The 27,894-nt window shown below is 41.1% G+C and overlaps 1 long non-coding RNA gene across 2 annotated transcripts in view; it reads left to right on the plus strand.

Annotated features, from left to right (window-relative positions):
• LOC115945318 (uncharacterized) overlaps window positions 1–8,102 on the plus strand; it is a 66,902-nt gene extending 58,800 nt beyond the window's left edge. The window contains exons 2-5 of one of the 2 annotated variants that reach the window (XR_004079676.2): window positions 469–537; window positions 2,510–2,641; window positions 3,490–3,630; window positions 4,255–8,102. This is a non-coding gene — a long non-coding RNA (uncharacterized lncRNA). The remainder of the gene's footprint in view (window positions 1–468; window positions 538–2,509; window positions 2,642–3,489; window positions 3,631–4,254) is intronic. The other variant, XR_004079677.2, reaches the window with a different exon arrangement.
• Window positions 8,103–27,894: the final 19,792 nt, after the last annotated feature.

Here is a 27,894-nt window from a genome sequence, read left to right on the forward strand (position 1 = left end):
CAGTTAATTAACAGCAGTGCAAAAGTTGGCAGTGATGACAACTACATTTCTTTGCGCTGGGCAAAATCGAGTTTCTCCACATTAGGTATTCTCTAAATGCTGTGCTGGGTCTCCAGAACTTAAAAAAATAACTAGCTGCATAAATTTCTAAGCTGAGTGACTTCTACACAGCCTGAGTACCTCAATGCAGGAACCCAGGCACTCTCCAGCTTGCATGTAGCTACCCAATAAATGCAGAATTACTGTATGAAAGAGGGAACAGGTCTGAATCATTTCCTCAGTCTAAGACAGTTATACTCGGATTCAGCTCAATTTTATGTACCAGAATGATCTCTCAGTATCTTACACTGAATACTGCAGACAAGATAACAGTAGAAAACCACAGTGGAATGGGGCAAAACTACAGTTTAAACACTGAGAATACTTAAATACCCAACTCAAAACATTCTTCTAACTTTTCTGTTCTAGGTCTGCCTCCAAAAGAAAAAGGTGCTGTTTGCCAGACTTCAGATAAAATCTAGCTGGGAGGAATTTCAGGTGGGCCGCCACTTGGGATTTGAGCCTTACAACCAAACACATCATACTGCAATACAGCAACTTTAATTCAAAGCTTTTTCACAGCAACAATATCCAGTTAAACTGAGAAGCAAACAAGAAAAAGAAACCAATAAATCCTTCATCTTTTAGTACCCATTGCGTACCCTCAATTCAAAGTGAAAAAGAGAAAGAGCTGCTTTTTACTCTTACGCATATTTTCATTAATGTTTAGAGGTTACTCTACCCAAGTGGAGACAGTAGAAATATAGAATCATAGAATAGTCAGGGTTAGACAGGATCTTAAGATCATCAAGTTCCAACCCCTCTCCCATGGGCAGGGACACCTCACACTAAACCATGTCACTCAAGGCTTCATCCAACCTGCTCTTGAACACTGCCAGGGATGGAGCATTCACAACCTCCCTGGGAAACCCATTCCAGTGCCTCACCACCCTAACAGTAAAGAATTTCTTCCTTATATCCAGTCTAAACTTCCCCTGTTTAAGTTTTAATCCATTACCCCTTGTCCTATCACTACAGTCCCATGCCCAGCATCCCTGTAGGCTGCCTTCAGATACTGGAAGGCTGCTATGAGGTCTCCATGCAGCCTTCTCTTCTCCAGGCTGAACAGCCCCAACTTTCTCAGCCTGTCTTCATATGGGAGGTGCTCCAGTCCCCTGATCATCCTCATGGCCTCCTCTGAACTTGTTCTAACAGTTCCATATCCTTTTTATGTTGAGGACACCAGAACTGCACACAACACTGCAAGTGAGGTCTCAGGAGAGCAGAGTAGATGGGCAGGATCACCTCCTTCGACCTGCTGGTCACGCTCCTTTTGATACAGCCCAGAATGCGGTTGGCTTTCTGGGCTGTGAGTGCACACTGAAGCTGGCTCATGTTCATTTTCTCATTGGCCAACACCCCCAATTCCTTCTCCGCAGGACTACCATGAATTTCCTTTTTGCCCAACCTGTAGCTGTGCCTGGGATTGCTCCGACCCAGGTGTAGGACCTTGCACTTGTCATGGTTAAACTTCATGAGGTTGGCATCAGCCCACCTCACAAGTGTGTCAAGGTCCCTCTGAATGGCATTCCTTCCCTCCAGCGTATCAACCGAACCACACAGCTTGGTGTCATCGGCAAACTTGCTGAGGGCACACTCAATTCCATTGTCCATGTCAGCAACAAAGACGTTGAACAAGACCGATCCCAACACCAATCCCTGAGAGACACTGCTTGTTTTGTGTCCAGTCCGGTCTCCAGACGGACATTGAGCCATTGACCACAACTCTTGGAGTGCAACCATCCAGCCAGTTCTTTATCCACCGAGTGGTCCACCTATCCAATTGATGACACTCCAATTTAGAGACAAGGATGTCATGTGGGACAGTGTCAAACGCTTTGCACAAGTCTATGTAGATAACATCAATTGCTCTAGCCCTGTCCATCAGTTCTGTAGCCCCATCATAGAAGGCCACTAAATTGGTCAGGCAGGATTTCCCCTTACTGAAACCGTGCTGGCTGTCATCAAGCACCTTGTTGTTTTTCATGTGCCCTAGCATGCCTTCCAGGAGAATCTGTTCTCAGATTTTGCCAGGCACAGAGGTGAGACTGACTGGTCTGTAATTGCCCAAGTCATCCATTTTCCCCTTCTTGAAAACGGGGGTTATATTTCCCTTTTTCCAGTCATCGGGAGCTTCATCTGACAGCCATAATTTTTCAAATATGATAGACAGTGGCTTAGCAGCTTCATTTGCCAGCTCCTTCAGGACCCACAGATGGATTTGCTCAGGTCCCATGGACCTGTTTATATTCAGGTTTATATATCTGAAAATATATGTTCATGAGTTTTCACTTCCACTGAATGGCTCAGTACTAGGATCCCTAGATCTTAGTATTGGCCATAATTACAATGGCATTAGTTCAGTTCTTTGTCAGCTTTTTCTCTTGACATTTGTTCTTTCTTTTATTAGATGGTTGATCCATGAAGCCAGTGGGCTTAGGACTTGAGGTTGCCAGTTGTTTCATTTTAAATACCAGAGACTTGAACACCATGCAGGAAACAATGACTTCAACCATAGCTGGCCAAAATCAAGTTCAAAATGGTAAATCTAGGATTGATAGATTTTTGCATATTCTTTTGCCAAACTGCTAAATCCTAAGTTGCCTAAAAGATTTTAAAGTGTACCTGAACCTTACCCTCTCTTTATTTCAGCCCTAGCCACAGAATGTGTCAGAGGTCCAAGCAAACTGCAGTCCTTCCCTGCTCTGATCTTTGAACGGTGGCAACATACATAATCTATGGAATATGATGGTCTCTAACTCACTGCACATACTCAGCTGAGTTATGCCTGTGAAGCCAAAGCTTTACATATTTCTGGGATTTCTCCATGTCCTCTGTCCACCGAAGATTTCCCCTGTTTCCATACTTGTGACAACACTGTCTGGGCAGCTTAACCAGAGAGGTCAGGAAGGTTTTGGTCTCTGATACGCTCCTGTATGGATTGTGGTGATGGGGTGTCTGATGTGCCTGTTGACAAATCTTTTCAACAGCTCACACAGGCTATGCTGATCCTGTCACCCAATGAAGCCTGTTTTCCTTTAAAAATCAGCACCAGGTCCCATCAATTTGCATTATTTCATTACTCACCACAAAGAAGGCTTCTGGCAAGGCGTTTCAGCAATCACTAGATAATGGTTGGAAAGCATAAGTAATCATTTAAAAACTTATGGGACTTTAATCAGCATGCCGTTTAGACAGGATTTTAAAGTTGCCTGGTAGGAGAGCGTGCATAATGGGGCCTCTTTGGAGGCATTTTTCACAACAGATTACTCAGCATATAGCAAGGGATATAGTCAGTATTAAGGTGTCTGAGCCAAAAGAACTGGGCAGGAATGGGCAAGCTCTACCAATTCATACAGATAAACTCGGTAAGAATGGCTTTGTTTGCAGGCAACCTTGCAGGCATTGCTCTTGTGTCACGACAGCTCTGCTTGCACGGGAGCACCAGCCCAGAGAGCCAGTCTGCTGAGAATTACCCAACGCAGAGATGAGCCCAACAGAGCCCTGGAGGGGCTTGGGATTTAGCAGAAGGTAAGAAAGGAGTTGCATCGTGCTCCCAAGTATTAGTAAAGTCAGACTATGCCATGTTGGAAACAATGCGGCTTACCTCTGTGAAAAAAAATATATAAAAATTGCTCTCCTTTCCCATCTGATGGATAAAGAAACTAAAGCAGAGACAGTTGAATTGCTGCTAGGGCCTAGCAATGGTTTAGTAAAACAGGTTTTAGATTCATCTCCTCATAACAGCTAAGAACCTTTTGCAAAGAATACCTAAATATTCATCTAATCTATCTTTTTAACCCATGGTTTGAAGAGTCCTAAAATAATATATTTGAATAGAATTAACTAAATTGCATTAAAAATCCTACATAAACATCTGCTACATAACGTGAGCAGGACACTGTGTCAAAATGAAAGTGCTAAAGTGTGGAGATCTGAATTTACTTCTCCAAAGGCCTATCTTAAACCGTAACTGTCCTTGGGTCATTTTTTGACAAAAGAACATAACCCTAGCAGATCTTTTTGGTACCTGGGTAACATTATATATGCACATCACCATGCAGGTACTTTTTAAAAGAGGTTTGGGATTCTGAGTCACAGACAAACTATTGACAATTTTAACTTGAGAAGTTTATTTTTTTAACTTGTTTACAGCACATCAGTCTCTTTCCCTGCTCTTTGGTTACTCAGTCATCCTTTTGCACGTCCACAGGAAGATCTGAGCCTGCCTGTTCCCTTCTCTCTGAAGAATGTCCTGAATGGAGTTTGTTGTCAACACAGATTTCAGGACAAAGAAGGGAGATCTTTGAAAATGTAAACTGGAGCACGGTGCCTAACTCTGTTAACTGTTAGTGGGAGCAAGCACATTACTGTCCTTTGTGCTTTTAAAAAGTCATCCTGGGTGTTATTTATCAGATTAAGGTTTTAACATGAATAGTTTGACTCTTGCCAGTCTGTCTATTCAACCCACCAGGAAGGAGGAAGAGCTTGAGTTTTGCACTTGGATTATCCTCGAGAAATGTTCATGGTTAAAAAAAATACTCATGGAGTCTATGTTTAAATCTACATCCAGCACTATGCAAATATTTGCACGCTGTAACTTAACTTGACATAAATCAGGGTTCTTGTCAATGAATTGTTTGATTAATCAGTGGCTTAATTTTTGCATCAGAGCAGGAGAGAGAAAAACAATCCAAAACAGCTGTGTGATTGATTTTTTCCCCCTCCAGACCAGCCCAAAGTACTGTATAAATAACTAACTTCTATTGTGGTTAACTTCCTTAAAAGATAAAGAGGGAGGCCAGAAGCTTGCTTTTCCACACTCCTCATTTGAACACTGATAGATCTGGGGCTGTGGAAATCCCACTACAAGCCTGGAAAGGCCCAGGGATGTTGATTGTTGGGCCACTGATTTACACAAGTTAGATCAGGCTGGGTGTTTTTGCACAGAGTACCTACAAAATACGAGTTTTCAACACTTTTGAAATGGTCTCCAACTTCTGAGCTCTCTGGCAGTGTAAACTTTGTTGTGCAAGTAAGGTGACCATTCAGAATATAAAGATCATCAGAATGACTGTATTTGTTCAAATTAAAGGTACATGTAAGTTGAGGCTCATGTTCCGAGGCCAGTAGCAGGTGCTCTAACTGCTAGACAAACATACAGTGAATCAAGCAGTCAATGTTAATCAGTAAATGGACGCTCAGACTCTATTGAGGACCTTAATGCTTGCTGACTCCCAGCATATTCAGTGGACAGCTCACCTCGGACTGGCTGTATCCCTGCTTTGTCCCATCCTGCAAACACCAGATCATACTTACTTACCAAATTATTTAAGGCCATTTTTAGTTTGGCTATGATACCTCTATTTGCAAAGCAGGTTAGAAGTTTCTGACCAGACAGCTGGAAGATGTGTATGTTCTGCAAGGCTGATACTGCTGAGGTAAGCAGGATTATCTGTTTCACACTTGGGCTGACTTTATCTTCTATGCCATGCATCAATGCTTATCTGCTTTCCATATTTGCCATTATATGCATTCAGTGTGGCAGATAAAATAACAGCGTTATAGTTATTAAAGCTGTGTGTAACCTCTTGTGCTACAGAGCCAGCTCTTCCTGCAGTTGCAGGTCGGTGCAAGAACAAGCGTGCTGCAGAGCTGCACATGGTTCCCCATGTAGGGAATCAAAGAGTGGGACATATGTCACAGTCTGTGTAATGGGAATTTGAGTGTAAGCGATATCCTCTTCCTGTTAGACTGAGTGAACAGAAAGGTCTTGGAAGTTTGTCAGGTGATAAGAAGTTGAGAAACAGAGGCGGGGCTTCTAGAGGCATGTGGTGTGGAGGAATGAATGGGTTTGTATGAAACTCTGAAGGAGGCTCAGCAGGTCCTGTGTCTGCCTTTGCCCCAGATTCCTGCACAATGAGAAGAAATGCAACATCTCTTGGTTGTGATGTGAGGTGGTACAGGAGGGGGGTGAAATATCCCTTCTACTTGGGAATACACTCAAGACTGCTGTCACAGTTTTCTGGGGGTTGCAGGAATAGTGATTGTGGCAGGAGACCCATTGGAATACATGTCAGAATTCAGAGCCTGGACTGAGACTGTGGTCATCTCTTTCTTTGCTCACACTGTGCACATAAGAAATGAGAGAAGTCAAGCCCCTTCAGAGAAAAGTGGCACTTTGTATATTGAACAAAATACCATTCAGAAATACCACCAGTAGGTCAGATCTAATTTTTTTATATCTTTCTGTTCTGCTACCTCTTTTCCTTGCTTTCTTCTGCTTTGCCAGCAGTGTTTTCCACTGAAAGACTTCCAGTGTTTGGACAGTTTCATATTTATGCTGACAAACCCCACAGGCCTGTGGTGTGAATGAGGCACGTATAAAATGCTATGTAGTAGGTTGTCAGCCAGGGTTTTTGGTTGCTTAAAAAACCCTTCAGAACTGAAGCATTGACCGTCATTTGCCAGGCACTATCTAGTTTTGAAATACTGACTACACAGTATGAGAGTTTTGGTAGAAACATCACTGCATTAAAATTGAGGCATACCAGAAGAAAAAAGAGATGAAAAAACCCCCCAAAGTTTCCTGGTAGATGTAAAATAAGATGAAAATTCTTGTTGCTGGAGATTCACTATGACCAATGAAAAATGCAACGTCATCATGGAGGTCTGACACAACGCATTTAGGACAATGCAAATGTTAAAGTATGATAAGTGCTTAAATGGCAGGCCAGTCAGAGACGGGGCAAGAGACTCATATCTGCATGAGAACTCCTAGAAGTCTTCTGGAAATGTCTAGGATGGTGTTTTAATGGGCCATGAGTATACAAATCCCTAAGGTAGTGCCGAAAATTTTGGCCTTGTATAATGCTGGACATACTACACACAAAAAAAACATCAAGTGTATTCCTTTGCAGTAGAACCAGAGATTCTTTGAGGAAGAGAAACTTTGTTCTAGCCTTGGAGTTTTCTATACCTTGATGAGTTTGTAAAAGCTGTATGTTTAAATTCAAGATTTAGATTAAATGTAGAACAGAATGATTCAATATATTCTATGCATCATTTAGCCATACAAGTCACAGGTTTTAAGTTATAAGCCAATAAATATGAAGACACCAGCAAGAAAACAATGGATAGCCTTTTGCATATTGTTGAAAAACGTGGATAAATATGCAGGCAGCAGTGTTTTTACAAAAGCTCAGACAGTCGCTACTTTCCAGGTGTTGCCCTTGACGACAGTGATAGGGTCCCAAAGGAAGAAGCAATGTTCCTAGACATACTGGAGGACTGTTTCCTTACAAGGTTTGTTTAGCAATCAACAAGAACAGACAGTGTTTTCACTATGTCCTAGGAAGTGAGCCAGGTATAATAAATAAGTAAGGAGCTGGTAAACATCCAGGGTCTCCTGTTCACAGTATCATCAGAAAAGCTCCTGGGGATATGTGCAGAAGTCAGCAGCACAGAAATATTGGCAGTGTGGGAACAAAGAGTAAGGTAAAGAAAGTTGACTGATGTTGCCAGAAGAAACATCTTGTAAAAGTGGAAGACATGAAAGAGAAAGTCAGAAGTGATTTCATTTCAACAAATAAAAGCGATGTTACTTTATACATGCAACATAAGGAGCAAATTCTAAACAAATTTGTAAAGAAAAATATCAATTTTATGTATGCAAGTTTTGTCTTGTTTACAAGCATTATGTAAATATGGCTACACATCCAGAAATCAAACATAGGCTTGGGGCAAATGCACAGTTTGGGTTGTTTGGGTTTTTTTTCATTCTCATATAATGACTAAAGACAATGTCAGCAGTTGGATTTGCTTTAATCTATCTGTATGTATCATAAAAGAACAGTGCATTCCTTTGCCCCTGCTGTGAGAAAATTGCATTTTTTCGCTAATTAAAAACTACTGCTGATATCCTACTTGATATAGCTGATGTCTTTTTTCAAGTCCTTTGCAACTGTTGTGGTCATGGCTATGGGATGATTCGGCAGTAGAGAAGAAAGGAGTCACCTTTTCCATATTCAGACTTGTTCCATCCTACTTAATGCTTCTTAGCTGCTGAGCTGGATGGATTAGGTGGCTGCATTCATTTAATCTCTTCCAGTCTACTAGTGAACAGCCGTATCATGTTATTCCTTACCCGCTTTCCCTCTAAATTAATTTCTCATCATGCACATGTCAAACAGAAGCGCTACTTGCTCCTACTCATCTTGTTTGTCTTTCTTTGCAGTGCCTTGTTTCTGCTGTGAATCAGATGTGAGACAAAGAGATTTATATCATCTCATTTTAAATACGTAGAAGTTAGACCTAATCTAGTCTGATTTAATCCTGGCAAATTCTCTAGTCTATGGAGAAAAACAAGCACTTCAAGAGGGCAACTTTTCATATCTGTTTCAGAAAGTTTAGACGTCTTTGTTTCACATATATCGAATACCTAACACTGCTGCAGATGTCAAAAGACAGAAGTTTGTTCATTATATGTCCAAAGGCAAAGGTGGACTAAGGCTTCTTCCTCATGAAAAAGCTACCCTGGTCTCTCTGTAAGCTCAAAGGAGATCTAGTAACCAGTGCCAGTGGAAGTTTTGGTGCAACTCCTCCTCCTAAAGTAAAATAAACCAGATGAACTATGCCCAGACTTCTAGCATGGAGACATCTGTTTAGGATCACCCACAACTGATGAACCCCTTGACACTGGTAAGGAGCTCTGATAGACCATGAGTGGATTACACTAAGAAATCATTACACGAAAGAGTATCGACCTGGCAGACCAGAGCCATCAGATTTCCAACGGAGCTTGCCAGAAAATGTGGAGGATTCACTGTATATTTTCAATCAGTTGTGTTCTCTTATGTTACAGTTTTGAGCCATTCTCTACCTTTTCTTGCATTTTGTTAGCCATGTTTTTGACTCCACTGTTGTCTGATGTTTTATGCTGAAGAATTCAGTATGCCAAGCAGATCCGTTTCTTGAGTGATTGCCATTAATTCAAAATCACACAAAATGTAATTACGGCTGCACAGAGCAGCCTGCTAAACAGCCATGCATGGCCTGGGGCAAATTCGTAGTACATTTGGCACCCTTAGATTAAAAGAAAAAAAACACAGCACTTTTACCATCTTTAATTGGAGGTAAGCTATTCTTTGTAGAAGCATGTATTGTACAAGGCATGGGGAATACCATGAGTACCAGTAATACCTTGCATAACAGTACAAAGTTAAAAGGGAACTTGTTTTTAAGGGCTCCCACAGCAATAGGCTCTGCATCACATGACCAATCCCCTCAGCCATCTGAAAATAAACCACATTTAATTGACTGGATAAGCAGATCACATACGTTAAAGCTAGGAATGCCCCTTCAACTGTAACTTTGAACTGTAGCTTGCACACCCTTTGGCAACGCATTTACACAGAAACGTGTACATCCCTTGGCTATAACAGTAATTTTGGCTGCAACAGTAACATGTACACCCTTTGGCAAAGCTCTTGCACAGAGGAGGAAAAAACTTTTGTGAAAAGTGGAGTGTTTCCCGGTTAAACTCTGGCTGTACAACCACTCACTTCATTATTGCAAGAGTATCATTTATAATATCTTTCATGCCACTGCTGCAAGAAAAGGACTTTGCACCATGCACGTCATCAGCAAAGAGAAAAGGGGCAGTTTAGGCTACTTTTGGGTTGCAAACCAAATTCTATTCTCAGCTATGACCATGGTGATCTGTATCATCATGGTCTTGGGGTCATAGTGATCTAAATTCACCAGAGTTACTAGATGCTTCCACTTCACCAAGTAAGATTAAAGGTAGTCCATTTGATCATGTTTATGCACAGGTACAAATTTCACTCTAAAAGGGAGCGTTTACTTAACCAACCTACAGAATTTCTTTGCTTGACTCTTCTTTCGTCTAAGCAAATTAAAATAATGCCAAGAAGGCTTCCATGCAGCAAACATTGAAGTAAAACCCTCAGAAGCACTGAAACTTCTGTGCATCCTGTCACGAGCATAAATAACATTCACTACATACCTTTTGGAAGAAGAGCCATGAAACCTGTGACAAGGTATGCTAAAATCTCTTAGAAATTTGTGTGTGTGTATATATGTACATGGGTGCAAACAATATTTCATTAAAAAATGTGTACATTGTAGCACTGAGCCAGCCAATTAAATGAGCCAAAAAGCAGACTCTAACTTGGCTCAGAAATCATGAATGAAGATGAGCCAAGGAGGAGCAAAGGACATTGCAAATAATCTGGCACAGGTTGCTGGCAGTCAGTGATCACTTCAGGTATTTTTCTTTTGAGGTGTGTATGGGCACATCCAGTGACTCACCTGTATTTATATACAGAGAGCCAAGATGGACCTATACCTTGGCCCTGAGCTGTACCAATTCCCACATTTATAGCTTGTCTTATTCCAGTAAATAGAAAGCAAACAGGAGAGCTGCCTGTTAAATTGCCATCTTGTAAAAGTGAAGATTGAAAGTGTATAGCATTGATCTGACTTATGCAGAATAACTCTGCCTTTTTGAGGTGGGAAGAGAGCCACAAGCCAATTGGATGAGGAACCCCTTGCTCAGCTGTTGCTGTGAAATCCTTGCTCCATAACAACTGCAGTGCCTTCGCTCTTCTCTCATCACTGCTTTATCCATCAGAGTTGTATACTCCTCTCACTGGTCATCTGTAGTGAGAGCACAAGTGACCACAGCCTGTTTTCTCTGTGAATAGTCATGAACTTAAGCATTGTTATCTCTCTTGTATCTTCTGCACAATGTGGCATGCTCATTAAAGTTACTGGGATTTCAACATATTTCATATACTCTGTTCTTCATATTCTATTTCCCATCATAAATTCCCAATCTTTTCCTATTCAAGACTCCCTTTCAATGTAAACCTATAGTGAACAGCTTATCCTCTGCCTAAATTCACCTTCGCACCTGGAATAATAATGTGCTCAAGCAGACATATTGTGAGCCCTTTTTTTTTTAATTCCTGCTTTTCTTTTCTTTTTTTTTTTCTTTTTTTTTCTTGTTTGGTTGGTTTTGGGTTGGTTGTTTCTTTGTTGGGTTTTTTTTGCACGTGACATATTTGACTGCCATTTTATTTTATCATTGCTAAAGGAGAGCAGAGTTGCCTGAACATGGTGACAAGCAGAATCGTAAAAGCCTAAGTAGAGGTATAGATTTGCTGCAAGTCTTACTCAGCATGCTGTGGAAAAGTGTTGGAAGGATAAAGATAGGGCTGCATTGCAGGGCCTGAAGTCAAGATAGTTTTGAGTTCTCTTGGCACCCTGAAAGCTCTTCAATTCCACGTTGCCTTAAAATGAATGTATCTAAATGAATCACACAATCTAAATTTCTCAATTAGGTGAGGATATAAAGGTAACATACAAAATAGATTCATGGAGCAGAACAAGGTTAATAGGAACTGAAGACCACTTTTTCCACTGACATTAAAGAAAATCCAGAAGAACAAAAACCTGCCAGCCACCTGGTAGTTCCTGTGATCTGGGCAGCTTCCCTCTAAAACCCCAGAAATGGAGCTCAGTTCTGTCATTCATTAAATGTGAAGAAATCAGGAAGTTTGGAAAGAAATATTTTGAGATCAATCTGTGTATCTGTCAACCCTCCACCTAATTCAGATTTCAAATCCATTGTCTTATTTCTATGCAAAGGACCACTGGCCTGGACAGGAGAGACAGAACAATTGTCACTTTGTATGAATGGATCATGTACTGGGAAAAGCTCAGAAATGCATCTGCTCAAAGGCCAAATGTTTATCTTCGTTTTTTAGTCTTATCATGGACCATCTGACTGCTTGACTTGCAATCTTCATGCAAAGGACAGTAGGTATCTCCATGTACAGAAAACCATAAACAATGCACATGAAACCAGAGTGATTACCAGAAGCAGGTTATGCTATGAAATGCATCTTGAAAGCAGTGCCTCACTACTGGTGCTTGCAAAGAGAATGAGGATGAGGTAGTTCCGCAGTGCATACTTACAGGTGCTTCCTCCGTAGCTTGCAAAGCAATGTGAGATAAAACACAAGGATGTCTGCTTGAAAAGGAAACAAATTGGCTTATTAACTTTGCAACTTTGCTTTCCTGGCAGTGTTGGCAGGCTGAAAATGTTTAAAAAAAATAATAAAAAAGAGTGGGGTTTTTTGGTTTACATCTAAAAGTGTAGTAGCAAAACTGTGGTACATGGTTACATCTTCCCAGGGAAATGTTTTTTATTTGTTTTATTTTAATTGGGTATTCTCTAAAGATAAAAAGGCTTTAGTTTCTGATGAAAATCTAATTATGCAAAGTCATTAGTCTATTCTCTTTCAGTGTTTCTGTGCTTTTGGCCGTAAAATTCAAGGATTGAGAAGTTCATTTTCTAACAAAAAAGTCAAAACTTTTGAAACTTTTCACTTTTGTGGGAAGCTGTTTGACATTAAATACGTGTCATGGAGATCCCCCTACTAGGGAAGATGTACACCACATAGCCCTTATGACTGCCTTTATGGCCATGGAATTAAACAGACATCTTCAGAGTTACTGGTTCTGTTTACAAAGCTGAGATGGACGACAATCTGCAGGAAATGTTTCTAAAAGTTCAGCTGACTAACTCAGAGATATGTGCCTACAGCGTAAAGATCTATGTTTGGGTAGAAGACTTCCACTCGTGACACTTTCTGGGGGAAAAAAAAACAAACAAACAAACAAAAAAAAAACCCAAAACAGCAAAACAGCATGAAAAATTTAATCAAAAATCTGCTTTTGATTCCAAAGCAGCTTTGAATAATAATCCTTTAGAAAGATTCTCCTTGTAGCAGAAGAATGCCTCTTTGAACACCCAAACATGATATTGAGCCTACTCTGGATAAAAAATTGAACTTTACAATTGACTGAGAAGTTTTCCTCCGTTTGGGAATCACACTGAATCTGGTTTTCATCAGCTTTGCTGGGAATTCACTCTACTATGAATTCTCTATTAATATTTTAATTGCACAGTACCTTTAAAATACATGGGGATTTCCTAATTACTTCTCATAGTCTGACAATAAAACAAAGGGCTTGGAAAATGAGTGGCTGAGAGAAGACAGATTCAAGATCTGTTTCACATCTTCATTGAACTTTACAAAGATGTGTGTTTTATTTGTTTACTTAAATGCAGTTGCTTACAGAAAACAACAATGGATATACATACACACAGCACTGCAGAGCATAGCAATGTATTTTGGGGGCACAGTTTAAAAGATTAATCTCGCAATGTCAGGACAAATTTATTTTCATCTTTTTGCAACTGTCTTATGACACTTTATCTATTGAAGGAAGTGATTTTTATTTGTCCAGGTGAAGATGGGTCAGTATTTTTCCTTAAGCTTCACAGTTTTACATTCAAAATCAGTAATTACTGTGAGCAGAAACCTACCATAACACCTATGAACCAGACACTAAAATTTAATCTGAGGCTAATTAATAGAATATTCTATTTTCAAAAAAAATCTTCATTTGACAATGACTTCTTGGAGCTTGATCTCATTTCTTTTACCAGGTTGATGACAGTAGCATGGCTATATATTGATTGTTGAACCTTGCATGCTAAAATCCTGGTTTTAGTCAGGGCTTCAGTCCTCACCCATAGAAGAACACAGTGGGCAGATATGGACACAAAAAGTTCAGAGAGGTTTTGAAAGAGAAGTAATAGATTTTCTTTCTATGAATGAAATTGCTGTAGAAATGATGTGATACCTACAGAGCTCATTTGAAGATCAGACATATTTGCTTCTCATTCTTGAAATGTAATTTATGCCTAAAAAAAACACCTTGAACACCACAAATCCTGAAAGAGAGAAATCACCTCTGAACATAAGAGCATTCAACAGATGTCATTTCAGTTCAATGCAATACCAAATAGCTTTTTCACATATTATCATAAAATTTAAATAGGCTCTACTGCTGCTGTAAATCTATCCTAACCATGAAATCAAAGTTCCCTTTGCATACACAAGAGATCTTGAAAACTGCCTGAAAGTTGAGGTTATTCTCAGAGTATACTAGTGACTTGAAACCCAAATATACTTTCTAAATCTCAATGCAGTAGACAAAAAAATACCCATCCAAGGATCTCTCACAGACCTGAGATAGCTCTGTGTAAGTTGCAGGTAGGTGTTACATTCCTTAGTATGCCATCTGTCAAGTGACAGACATTAGCAGAGATTGTTTCTTTATTCAGCTTTACTTCCCTCAAGAAGCTAGTTTCAGATTTTTCCTAGGTATTTATAGGAGACAAACAAGCTGCTGTGGATTAATGCTTTGCTCGATCCTGTTAGAGCTTTGTCACTTTTTTTCCTTCAGTCTCAGGCACTAGTGGTGGCCACAGCTTGCCACGTTGGGGATGATGGATCTGAGGGAGTGCGGCGCATTTGAAATACAGTAAGTGAAGAATGGACAGTTTAATAGACCATGACACTATGGAGCTGTGTCAAGCCTTGTGAGATCTGACTGTAGACAAAGTGTTCAGGTTGAAGGTCTTTCAGTGACTGAAACAAGCAAGAGAAAATTTCAGGATTTGTAGTCCTTGCTGACTGGCCACTTAGTATTGCATCAAAACATTACCATATGCAGAAGAATATAGTGACTTGTCTCTGCTATGGGTCAACATTCGCCATGAAAAATCCCCTTGTGACACTGCAGAACTTTCATTATAATGCAAAATTTCTTCTGCCTGATAAGTCTGATTTAAGCAGGTTGCCTGAAATCATAGAATCATAGAATAGTTAGGATTGGAAAGGACCTCAAGATCATCTAGTTCCAACTCCCCCTCCCATGGGCAGGGACACCTCACACTAAACCATGTCACTCAAGGCTTCATCCAACCTGCTCTTGAACACTGCCAGGGATGGAGCATTCACAACCTCCCTGGGCAACCCATTCCAGTGCCTCACCACCCTCACAGTAAAGAATTTCTTCCTTATATCCAGTCTAAACCCCTGCTGTTTAAGTTTCAACCCCTTACCCCTTGTCCTATCACTACAGTCCCCTATGAAGAGTTCCTCCCCAGCATCCCTGTAGGCCCCCTTCAGGTACTGGAAGGCTGCTATGAGGTCTCCATGCAGCCTTCTCATCTCCAGGCTGAACAGCTCCAACTTTCTCATCCTCTCTTCATACGGGAGGTGCTCCAGTCCCCTGATCATCCTCGTGGCCTCCTCTGAACTTGTTCTAACAGTTCCATGTCCTTTTTATGTTGAGGACACCAGAACTGCACACAATACTCCAGGTGAGGTCTCAGGAGAGCAGAGTAGAGGGGCAGGATCACCTCCTTTGACCTGCTGGTCACGCTCCTTTTGATACAGCCCAGAATGCGGTTGGCTTTCTGGGCTGTGAGTGCACACTGAAGCCGGCTCATGTTCATTTTCTCATCGACCAACACCCCCAAGTCCTTCTCCACAGGGCTGCTCTGAATCTCTTCTCTGCCCAACCTGTAGCTGTGCCTGGGATTGCTCCGACCCAGGTGTAGGACCTTGCACTTGTCATGGTTAAACTTCATGAGGTTGGCATCAGCCCACCTCACAAGTGTGTCAAGGTCCCTCTGAATGGCATTCCTTCCCTCCAGAGTATCAACAGAACCACACAGCTTGGTGTCATCGGCAAACTTGCTGAGGGCACACTCAATTCCGTTGTCCATGTCAGCAACAAAGACGTTGAACAAGACCGGTCCCAACACCGATCCCTGAGGGACACCACTCGTTACTGATCTCCAGCCGGACATTGAACCGTTGACCACAACTCTTGGAGTGCAACCATCCAGCCAGTTCTTTATCCACCGAGTGGTCCACCTATCAAATTGATGACACTCCAATTTAGAGACAAGGATGTCATGTGGGACAGTGTCGAACGCTTTGCACAAGTCTATGTAGATAACATCAATTGCTCTAGCCCTGTCCATCAGTTCTGTAGCCCCATCATAGAAGGCCACTAAATTGGTCAGGCAGGATTTTCCCCTAGTAAAGCCATGCTGGCTGTCACCAAGCACCTTGTTGTTTTTCATGTGCCCTAGCATGCCTTCCAGGAGAATCTGCTCCCAGATTTTGCCAGGCACAGAGGTGAGACTGACTGGTCTGTAATTCCCTGAGTCATCAATTTTCCCCTTCTTGAAAATGGGGCTTGTATTTCCCTTTTTACAGTCATCAGCAACTTCACCTGTCTGCCATGATTTTTCAAATATGATGGCCAGTGGCTTTGTAACTTCATTCGCCAGCTCCTTCAGGACCTGCGGATTGATTTCATCAGGTCCCATGGACTTGTGTACATTCAGGTTCTTAAGATGGTCTCGAACCAGATCCTCCCTTTTATAAGCCTCTTTTTTCCTGTGAATTTTTCTCAGCAGCTCCTTATCTATCCAAGGAGGTCTCCTAGCCCTCCTGCTGCACTTCCTTCTGGTTGGGATGCAACACTCCTGAGCTTGTAGCAGGTGATCCTTGAATATTAACCAAGAGTCTTGGGCCCCCTTACCCTCAAGGGCTATGTCCCATGGAACCTTGCTAAGCAAGTTCCTGCAGAGGCCAAAGTCTGCTCTCTTGAAGTCCAGGGCAGTGAGCTTGCTGCACGCTCTTCTCACTGTCTTGAGGACCTCGAATTCGACCATCTCGTGATCACTGCATCCAAGACTTCCCTGGAGAGTCACATTTCCAATGAGCCCTTCCCTGTTGGTGAGCATGAGGTCAAGCATGGCACCTCTCCTCGTTGGCTCCTTTATTGCTTGCAGAAGGAAGTTGTCTTCCACACAATCGAGAAACCTCCTGGATTGCTTGTGCTGGGCTGTACCGTTGCCCCAGCAGATGTCAGGGTGGTTGAAGTCCCCCATGAGAACAAGGGCCTGTGAGCATGAGGCTTTTCCTATTTGTCTGTAGAGTTCTTCATCCACAGGTTGCTCTTGATCAGGCGGTCTGTAACATATCCCCACAGTAACGTGTCCCATCACCTATTTCCCCTTAACCCTGACCCACAAACTTTCTCTTAACTGATCACCTGTCCCCAGACAGAGTTCCATACTCTCCAGCCTATCCCTAACATAAAGGGCAACTCTCCCTCCCCTCCTACCGGGCCTGTCTTTTCTAAAAAGTCTATAACCTTCCATTCCAACACTCCAGTCAAAGGAGCCATCCCATCATGTTTCGGTGATGCCTATTATATCATAGCCCCGTAGATGTGCCCACATCTCTAATTCCTCTTGTTTATTCCCCATGCTACAGGCATTTTTATAGAGGCATCTGAGTCGAGCTCCAAATGAAGCCGGCTCAGTGGCTGGAGCGGCTAGAATATTACTACATTGCTCAGAGTATTTATTATAGGTGCTGGCAACTGACTGGGTGTGTTGGAATGGAATGATGCTCCCCTCCCCCAACACAACTATTGGCTTATCTGGGAGTACAAAGCCAAAGAGAATTTCTTTCTAGAAATTCCATTAAAATTATACTTTTTAAGGTATAATTCTCAGGCTCTGCTCCGTACCTGCAGCAGGTTATATCGGAACAGATTCATATGGCAAAAACAAGCTAACATTTTGTCCCTGACTCCAATCTGCAGACCAAGCAAGCTGGATCTTATCACTGTGTGTGCAACCAAATGAGGGCACAACTAACTAATGGTAACACCCTGCTTATGTGTTGTGAGGTTCTTCTGCCCATGGTACTGGGTCATAGAAAACGTTGACCAGCAGTGTATTTCTAGAAATATTTGGCATATATTTGCAAAAAGGATCTGCCAAAAAAATGATTCTGCCAGATATCTGTAGACTGTCACCGGTACTGTAAGGGGACATATTAGCATCAGCATCACTGCAGCATGTGGGTAAAATCTACCTAGTGCCAAGGACGTGAAGGAGTCTGAAAATATTAGCATACATTTAAATACTTTCCTATTTAGGAATGCTTTTTTCAGCTTGACCTTTGAAGATAATTATGAAAGCAGGAATCATATAATTTTTGATAAGGAAATGTACTCATCATGAATATCACCAGTACATTCCTTGTGACTAACATGATTTGCACGTAAGCCCTTTGATGATGTTTGTTACAATACAGAATGTACTTCTTTACACGACACCGGATATCGCAGGGCTTGATTGCTGTGGCTGAGGGCTTAAGGCATTTTATAATGAAGGAGTTATGATTTCAAAAATCCCCCAAATTATAAACAGAGTATCCTGGCTCCTGGGTTGCCTTTGAAGGGAATAAAATTGTTTTGCTTACATAAGCCACTAGGAGTAGCTCCCTTGTCAGACTTTGTCTGTTCTCATATTCACCTGTGTCTATTTGGCCTCCTTTTCACATTCATGTTTTGGCACTGTGCCCTTTCCTGTGTTAGCATCTTCTCTGGCAACAGCAGTGTACTCAGGAGCATTGTCCTGTCCCCAGAGTCTACACAGTATCTCCAGGAGAGCTGATGTACCCAGCATCATTTCTGTGCATCTTCAGAAGTCAAGTTTGTACAGCTTCATGAGGCTCATGAGCTGCTCTTTTAGTTTTCCCAATTAAGATTTTAGGAGAGCTACAAGGCTGAATCTCTTCAATAAAAGTGAATGGGATGAGGCATGAAGCCCACATTTGAATCTAAATTCCCACACTATCTGTGAGGTTTTGGGTCCTGTCAATCAGCACATGTCTGAAACAAGAGTGTTTGCCACCCTTCTCTGCATCCAGGCTACTTTCTCAAATCACTCTTTTTTAAGAAGTGACACCACCAATAATCAGCTGATTGACAGCTTCCAAAGGCAGTGGCAATGCACCAGATAAGACAAATTGTATTTAAAAATTCTTTTTACTTTAGTTGACTTCCTTTATATATGCTCATAAGACTACTGTCCTGTTTTGGCTGTCTCTTTGGTCGTGCAATTAAAAAAATGGGTTTGGTTCTGGGCACACAACACTGACAGAAGGGAAAGAGGAGCAAAAGAGCATTTCAGGGGAATGAACACATATGATTAAGCACTAGAATGATTGATTTATGATGAAAGATTAAAAGAACTGAATATGTATAGCTAAAGGGAGACATGCTGAGCACCTATGAGTAAGTGGAGGGTGTAAGCACCAGGGAAGAGAGGCGGTGGTTGCAGGGGTTTATGAAGGATCATGAAGGAAAATCTGAAACAAAGTATATACTGGTGTTTATCGGGGAAAAAAATTATCAGGGAGTGACCTGGGAGAGACTGCAAAACCATTGCTGCAGTATATTTGTGGGCAGTGACACTCAGAGAATACTTCTAATCTTTGATGTGGATTTGTTTAAAAGCTTGACAAGAAAAGCTTTCCAGTTGTGAAGAAAGAAATAAAACCCAAAACCAAAACCAAACCCAACATCTTCCCTATAACTCAAAAGAAATTGCAAATTTGCGACTGTGAGAAAGCTGTGGTTAGAAGATGCCATCGGTTAATCTCATATCTGTTGCTCTTGCAAAAGCTTTGGTAATTCCTTTGCTATAAATACTCTTTCTTGGGGAGACCTGAAGAAAAGCAGGGCTGAAAAGTCTCGAGCTTAGAGTGTCTGACAATGTTCTGTCTAAGAGAGGTGCGCACCTAAACCCTGGAAATAAATTCTTCCCATTTACCATCTTGTTAGCATTTGAAAATCAAAGTACAAAGTCTGTCCAAAATGTTTTTTTGTTGTTCAATATGTAATAAATGTATCTGAGAAAGGATCATGAGCTGCTCACCTCCTGAGCTCTGGAGAGCCTCCTTTTTTCCTTTATTAAAACAAAATAATCCAGGAAATTAACAACTCTGTAAACAGACCTCAGTACTACACACTTTCATATGCCAAAAGGTATTGGAATCAGAATTCAGGTTAAAAATGAACTTATCTGTGCCCAGGAGTGAATAGCCAAAAGGGTATATGGATTATAAAATACGATAACACATTGTCTCTGAACTAATATTTTTTCTGTATCTTTAGGTACACACAAGTAGTAACTTGTGGTTGTTCTTGCTGTTTCTCAGATTAAGGACAAATAGAGCTAGGGAATGTCCTTTGCACAATAGTTACCCAGTGAAACTCTACTTCAACTACAAACTACAAGTGACGTCTGTAACACAGTAGTGAGTGAAACATTTCTGGGAAAGTTATTTACCCAAGTTGCACAGAGAGAAGGGAGCTTATCATGTAAAAACATCTTGCTTTGATATGCTAGAACATGAGGACAATGAAATTAATTCAAATATACAAATATGGGAGGAGGCAAGGTGGGGCTAACAAGTGATACAGAAGTTAATCTACAGTCTAAAAAAAAAAAAAAAAAGAAAAAAGCAACAATACAATGGAAAAAAAGATTCAGTGCCATGCCTGAAGGAGGCAAAGATTTGCTTGTCTATTGCTTAACCCTAATGTTCTTTTAAGGTAATTTTTATCTTTCATAATAAGAGAGGAGATAAGCAGCACCTACAAAAACAGGTGTTAGCACCGCACTCCTCTGCCTACACTATGAGCTGGCTGGACATGAGTTGACACCAACCCACAAGCTACATTAAAGTGTGGGCAGCAAGGCATGGACTGAATCAGGACTGTCAAATCCCAACCAAGGAGTCACAGGCTGCCCAGAGCCATATGTCACCTTACCTCTGCTTTTGTCTTTTCCTAAAGTGACCCTTTAAAGGTTCTGAGGGAATACCACTGGGCATGAGGAACCCATGTGCCATGGGGAACTTTGGGCCTCCAGCCCTTTAGTTTCCCCAGCTTTAAAAGAAAAATATTGCCCCTGTTGCTCAAGCACCTTGTGCAGCTTTTGTAACTAGCATTTCGGAAGCTGGCAGAAGCCAGGGTGGAGGAAACCTTTCCCAGAGCTGCAAAATATGTTTAGCTAAACATTATAATACATATTCTCTGTGCAACCTGAGTAACAACCTTGCGACCACATCTATTTTTGTCTGGAATAAAAGTCGGCAGGAAAAAATGAGGAGCTTGTTTACAAAAAATGTCCATGATATGGGGTAAGGTGTTCTTCCTTTTCATTTTCTCTGTAAAAGTAGGAATTCTATTCTCTAAGAAATTAATTCAGAATGACATCACGTGCTGGCAGGAAAACTTATCAGCCTCCCCACACTGCACTGGCAGTGAAACTGACACATCTGTTGGTGTTTTGGTCGAAACATTTGTTATCCCAGTTATTTGCACAATATAAATGTGTGTTAGCTATGATTTTAGTTTGTGTCTAACAAACAAGTGTACAATTTGGGGTCTGCTGTCTGTATGGAGGATTATGTCAAAGAAACAAATGGCAAAACTGAATGATTCTACTTTGTAACAAGCATAATCATGGGGAGAGAAGGAAAAAGGTTTGACAGGTACAAAAGCCATCAGTGATGAGGCATAGATATGTTTAACTATGCAGCAGTACCTACCTGACAATGACTACAATCTTTTCCCAGCAGTTGCCTTTACGTGTCAAGTAGACAATACTGGAAAACGCATGATAGGACACATAAGATGTGGACAGCTGCCAGGCCTCTGAACAGCTGTGTGGTGTATGAGGATTACTGCAGCTGTATTTAAACTAGATATTATTATTATTATTTCTTATTTAATGTGTTCAGGCGTTTTACTTATCCAAAAGGAAGCATTAGCAATTATGAATTGTTTATTTCCCCACAAGATGTGTTGCTTTTGTTTCTGCTGTCTGTGAGCCCTGATGTTCAGGAGATATCACTGCTCATTCTTAAGACTGTGTATGTAGAGAAGTGGGGGATATTTTCTTCACGTGCTTTGGTTAGTGGGAGCAAGGCATTCAATCTGAGCTTTGCACCACTTTCATAGCAGCTTGAAAAGGAATAAGAAATCAGGTCTCTTCTGGTGTTTTAGAAACACAGGAAAAGAATCATATACCAGTGTGTGTTCAGGATCTTTAATAGTCCAAGTACTTTCAAGGTAGGTTCACACAACATGACTGATCCTCTGAGCTTGGTTGGTGTGCAGGAAGTGGAATACTTCTTCCACAGCTTTGGAGATACTTCACTCACACTTGTGAATATAGTTTGCTCAGATGAAATGAACTGATCACAACAGAGTTCGGTTAGATGCAGTTTTGCCTGGTTTCCAGTTACACAGATTCCTTTTTTTTCTTTTTTTGGTAAAAACATATTGGGAAGGACATGAAGTCAGGAGGAAATACCTCATCTTGAGTTTTCTCTCCCCTTCTCTATAATTCTGCACAGAAAACTGGGGAACATGCATGTGATTTGTTTCTAAAGAAGATAGAACAGCCCCTGAATTATATAAATTACTGGGAGTATGAAGTTCCTCAAGGGACAAATTTGGTTGTTCATTAAGGCCAGCTGATGAATGGGATATTAAAGGTCTTCCACAGTGTGGACATAGAGTTGCTGGTTGCCATGCAAGCTGTCAGTTTTATTACTGGTAGAGCTAAACAAGATAGTAGTAGGTACCTGTGGTTTTGGAATGAAAATTCCTGGGTTCTCCCTACAAAGCCACATCTACGGTGTGTGGTTTGGCTGGCAACCCATGGATTCTGATTTGTATGCAACCCTGTGGACACTTCTAATTTAATGTTTGTCTGAAAGGCTAACTTTGTGGCCACTTTTAATGAAAGGAGATTTCCGGTAAAGTTAGTCAACAACTTCTGTTACTGGAGGGAGAATACAAAAAGAATTTTTGGAGAACTGCTGGGAAAATAAATGGTATAATATTTGGGAACAATCCTGAAAATGTGTGAAATTCATATGGTGTTTTATTGTAAGAACTAAATTCAGAAATTTTCCTTTGATGTGAATTCTCAAACTTTATTCCTGTTTTTCATTGTTCTCCTGCTTATTAAGGTTAGAACCACTGGAAGAGAAAGGAAGGGGTTAGAGACATTACAGCCTCAGGTTTTCAAAGCAGCACTGTCATTGTCAGGTCTCACCTTAAATCTACATAAAATTTTGGTGCCATAACATCTTTGTTGAGGAGATTCCAAGTTCACTGCTTCCTGCATAGAGAACTTTAGGTTTTTGCTTGATTTGAACACATCTCCTGCTAGATTCCAGTAGGAATGTCATACTTTGTTGCTGGTACACTTTACTGTCCGAAATCCTAAACAGTTCTTTTGATGAAGACTCATCACTGGACACCTAAATCTAATTCTTCACCCATGATGATATTTATATCTTGCAAATGAAGCATGATACATTTCTTATGATCTAGTGGACATTGATCTGTTCTGCAGAGGGGTAAACAGTCTCAAAAGAAGACTGTAAATAGGAGGCAAAGTTAGTCTTTGTGTTCACAATTAATAATCTAAAAGTTTTTACAGTCTAAATTAAAAACAAAACTCTCACTTTGGTCAGATGCAAATCAGAGACAGCAGAAATAAAAGAGAATGTTTAATCTGGAGTGGCACTTGGTTTTCTAGATTAAAAATATTGACGTTTTGAAAACTGCCTAAAATGTAATGCCTAGAGAATCAGGAAGAATAGCAAAAAAAAAATATTGTGTTTTAACAAGAAGAGAGAACCTATAAATATTACATTTCAATAAATAAAATAAATTTCTTTTGATAATTTCAGAGTGCTTTGTTATGGCTCTAATCACTTCTTTTTTCTCCTGCTGTAATTAGCTGATCTTAAGGATGTGCAAACAAGTTGCCACAAGTGTTAGGCTACTTAGTAATAACTGTACACCTTTTTACCCACCAGTAAATGTAAGATCATTTACTTCCAAGAGGGGGAATTCAGAAGAGGGATAGGCAACCTCAAATTACCACACATTTATAACCATGTAAAAGTCTCCCCACAGGCAGTTACCACAGATGAGCTAAATTACTGCAAATTCAGACTCAGCTTACATCATATTAACCGCATTATGTGCCTATCTTTACATTTTAAAACAAAACATAATTTCTACCCAGAAGACATCCAGTTCTCATATACTTATGTTAAACTGAATTGTTCAGACAGATGGAAATAAACAAAACATCATTTTTTTTGTGAATTTAAGAAATTTGTTGATTCCACTCCTTTTCTGCAGAAAGTTTCAACTTCAATCACTTTTTCATTTCCTTCTGTCATATATTTATTTTCTTTCTTTCCAAGCGATTATTTGCCATGTCAAAATGAAATCTTTTCTTTCTTTTTTTTTTCAGTGGAAGTTAATGGAAGAATACCCCTTGATTTTCTGCCAGGAATTGCTGGCATCAATATGTAGAAGCCATCATATTTTCTCATTCTTCTTCCAATAAATACTCTTGCTAGAGATCCTAAAGTGTTTTGTTTTGGTTTTGGTTTGGTTTTCTTTTTCTGTGACTCTAAGGTGTATGAAATTTAGAAATCTTCACTGAAAAGTCTTCAAGAATTCAGCTTACTAAAAAATCAACATAAAGACAAGAATCTGAAGAAAGAGGAGAATTCTGATTATTTATGAAAAAAAGACTGGAATCCATAAGGCATCCTTAAGAATAATCAGCATTCTTTGTACCAAAGAAATCTAAAACTGGAAAAAACTTGAGCATGTGTTGTATCATTACTGAACCAGATGCTATTAGAAGATCATCCACATTCATTTTCCAGTGCTTCACCTTCCAGAATGAGCAAAAGAAGAGGTGAAGTAGAGACCAAATCTCACAACTCAGAAGTGTAAGATCACTTAGGTTGGACCAATCCCAGGCACAGGTACAAGTTGGGCAGAAAAGAGATTCAGAGCAGCCCTAAGGAGAAGGACCTGGGGCTGTTGGTCGATGAGAAAATGAACATGAGCCAGCTGCAGTGTGCGATCACAGCCCAGAAAGCCAACCGTATCCTGGGCTGCATCAAACGGAGTGTGACCAGCACGTCAAAGGAGGTGATCCTGCCCCTCTACTCTGCTCTCGTGAGACCTCACTTGGAGTATTGTGTGCAGTTCTGGTGTCCTCAACATAAAAAGGTCATGAAACTGTTGGAACAAGTCCAGAGGAGGGCCACGAGGATGATCAGGGGACTGGAGCACCTCCTGTATGAAGACAGACTGAGAAAGTTGGAGCTGTTCAGCCTGGAGAAGAGAAGGCTGCATGGAGACCTCATAGCAGCCTTCCAGTATCTGAAGGGGGCCTACAGGGATGCTGGGGAGGGACTCTTCGTTAGGGACTGTAGTGACTGGACAAGGGGTAACGGGTTGAAACTTAAACAGGGGAGGTTTAGATTGGATATAAGGAAGAAATTCTTTGCCATGAGGGCGGTGAAGCACTGGAATGGGTTGCCCAGGGAAGTTGTAAATGCTCCATCCCTGGCGGTGTTCAAAGACAGGTTGGACAGAGCCTTACATTATATGGTTTAGTGTGAAGTGTCCCTGCCCATGGGAGAGGGGTTGGAACTAAGTGATCTTAAGGTCCTTTCCAACCTTAATTATTCTATGATTCTATAATTAGGAATGCACATTATATCATCTTTGTTCTGTAAGCCATGTCATCTTCATCTGAATCTTTTGATTTCCTCCTGGCCATGACTATAGCTTCTAACTGCAAATCCATCCCTCAATCAGGGAATTCCTGAGAGACACTTCTGGGGGGAAGTCGATCCACTGGCACAACTAAGGCCATTCACTCCTTCAACTGTTAAAAAATTAATCACAGATTTTCACAGTCCACCCCTAAAATGAGTTTTGCATTGTTCACTTTGTTAGTCTTTACCAGCAAGTAGCCTATCATCCTGATTCAAAACATGGGATAGCAAACTGCTCAGGTACTGCTTAGTTGTTATTGCTGGCCCCATGCTGACTAATACAAAGTAGGTCTTCACCAAATTACTCCCCCTACACCTAGATGACTGTGAATTTTTTACTCTTGTCCCCTCAGTTAAATGCATTTTTGGTTACTATTTTCATGACTTTGATGTACATGGGAACTCTGCAATTCCAGTCTCCACATTCGCTTTTTATTGAGACATAGAATCATAGAATAGTTAGGGTTGGAAAGGACCTTAAGATCATCAAGTTCCAACTCCCCTGCCATGGGCAGGGACACCTCACACTAAACCATATCAGCCAAGGCTCTGTCCAACCTGGACATGAACACCTCCAAAGTTCTTTTCTACTACATACTTTTTCACTCCCAGGAGAGACAATGTATACTTTTTAAACAGGAAGCATGAGTCAGAGTCATTTGGGCTGAACAGGAGCTCAGGAGGGCTCTGCACCAAACCCCCTGCAGAGCAAAGTGAGAACAGCATTCAGATCTCCACAAAGCTGTATGAATTCAGAGACTTAGAGTGAAAGTCGCAACATTCAGGAAACTTTGGCGATTTACTGGCATCTCCATATAGTCATTGCCTTTCTAATGGCGTCTGAAAAATAATACAGGCTCATGAATCATAGATAATCTATCCGTGTACTTGCCAATCCATTTGTTACTTTGATTCACTTTAATAACACCCATTTTTTTCTCCAGTTTTTGTATTTTACTGTTCACCTGCTGTCTCCCTCACATACAGGGAAAGAAAGAAATGAATTAAGTAGAATCAGTCTGTGCAATCAGAGCTGAAGCCTCCTGAGCTGAAAAATGACTCACATATATCTGCTGGCATCTCTCCTCACAAATCTCCTGCAGCAACATCTCTCAAAGTCTCTACTAATTGAGCCATTTTCTGAATGCTAGCAGCGAATGGGAGTTAGTGAGATGGAGACCAACCAGCATATGAAATTTGTCATTAGTGGGAATGGCAGTTTTCTTAGAATATTTTTGACAAAATTGTATTGAAAGTGCAGTTGAAGAAGTGTAATTTACTGCAAGCCTGCATTAAGCACTGACCTTCATGCTACTCAGTAGTAAGCCAAAAAGCAGAGATGTTAAAATGTAATGGAGGGCTTAAATAGAAGTGACTGGGATTAAAAATATATCCTGGATTTGGGAAATGCCTGGGTATGGTTTTAATAAAAACACTACTGTGCCGCTGATATAAAGATTTAAATCCCTCTGAAAGAAATCAGACATACACATATGGGCTAGCTCTCTAGATATCTGCAATGACATGCTCCTGCTCTTCTTCTCCTTCATTATGTATCCAGATGCATTGTTTTTCTTATTTGGTGACAGCTAATATGATTTCATTAAGGGCAAATTGTGCCTGACAAATTTGGTGTCTTGGGCCACGGCATTAGTGGATAAGGGAAGAGCATCTGACATCATCTACCTGGACTTGTGCAAGGAATTTGACACTGTCCTGCGTTGAATCCTTGTCTCTAAACTGGGGAGACATGGATTGGCTGGATGGACCACTTTGGATAAAGAGTTGGCTGGATTGTCTCACCCAAAGCTCTATGGTCAACAGCTTGATGTCCAAGTGGAGACTAGTGATGAATGGCATTCCACAGGGGTTGGTGTCAGGGCTGGTGCTGCTCGACATCTTTGTCAGTGATATGAGCAGTGGGATCGAGCGCCCCCAGCAAGTTTGCTGATGACACCAAGTTGTGTGGTGCAGTTGACATGCAGGAAGGAAGGGATGCCATACAGAGTAACCTTGACAGGCTGGAGAGGTGGGACAATGCAGACCCTGAGAAGTTCAACAAGGCCAAACGCAAGGTCCTGCACCTGGGCTGGGGCAATCCCAAGCACAAATACATGCTGGGAAGAGAATGGATTAAAGCAGCCCTGAGGAGAAGGACCTGGGATGGTTGATTGACAAGAAGCTCAACATGAGCAGTCCTCAGTGTGCGCTCACAGCTCAGAAAGTCAACAGTGTCCTGGGCTGCATCAGAAGAGTGTCCAGAAGGCTGAGGGAGAGGATTCTTGCCTCTGCTCTCATGAGACCCCACCTGGAGCATTGTGTTCAGATCTGAGACCCCCAACACAAA

Source organism: Melopsittacus undulatus, chromosome 1, assembly GCF_012275295.1.
Source record: "Melopsittacus undulatus isolate bMelUnd1 chromosome 1, bMelUnd1.mat.Z, whole genome shotgun sequence".
NCBI classification, from domain to species: Eukaryota; Metazoa; Chordata; class Aves; order Psittaciformes; family Psittaculidae; genus Melopsittacus; species Melopsittacus undulatus.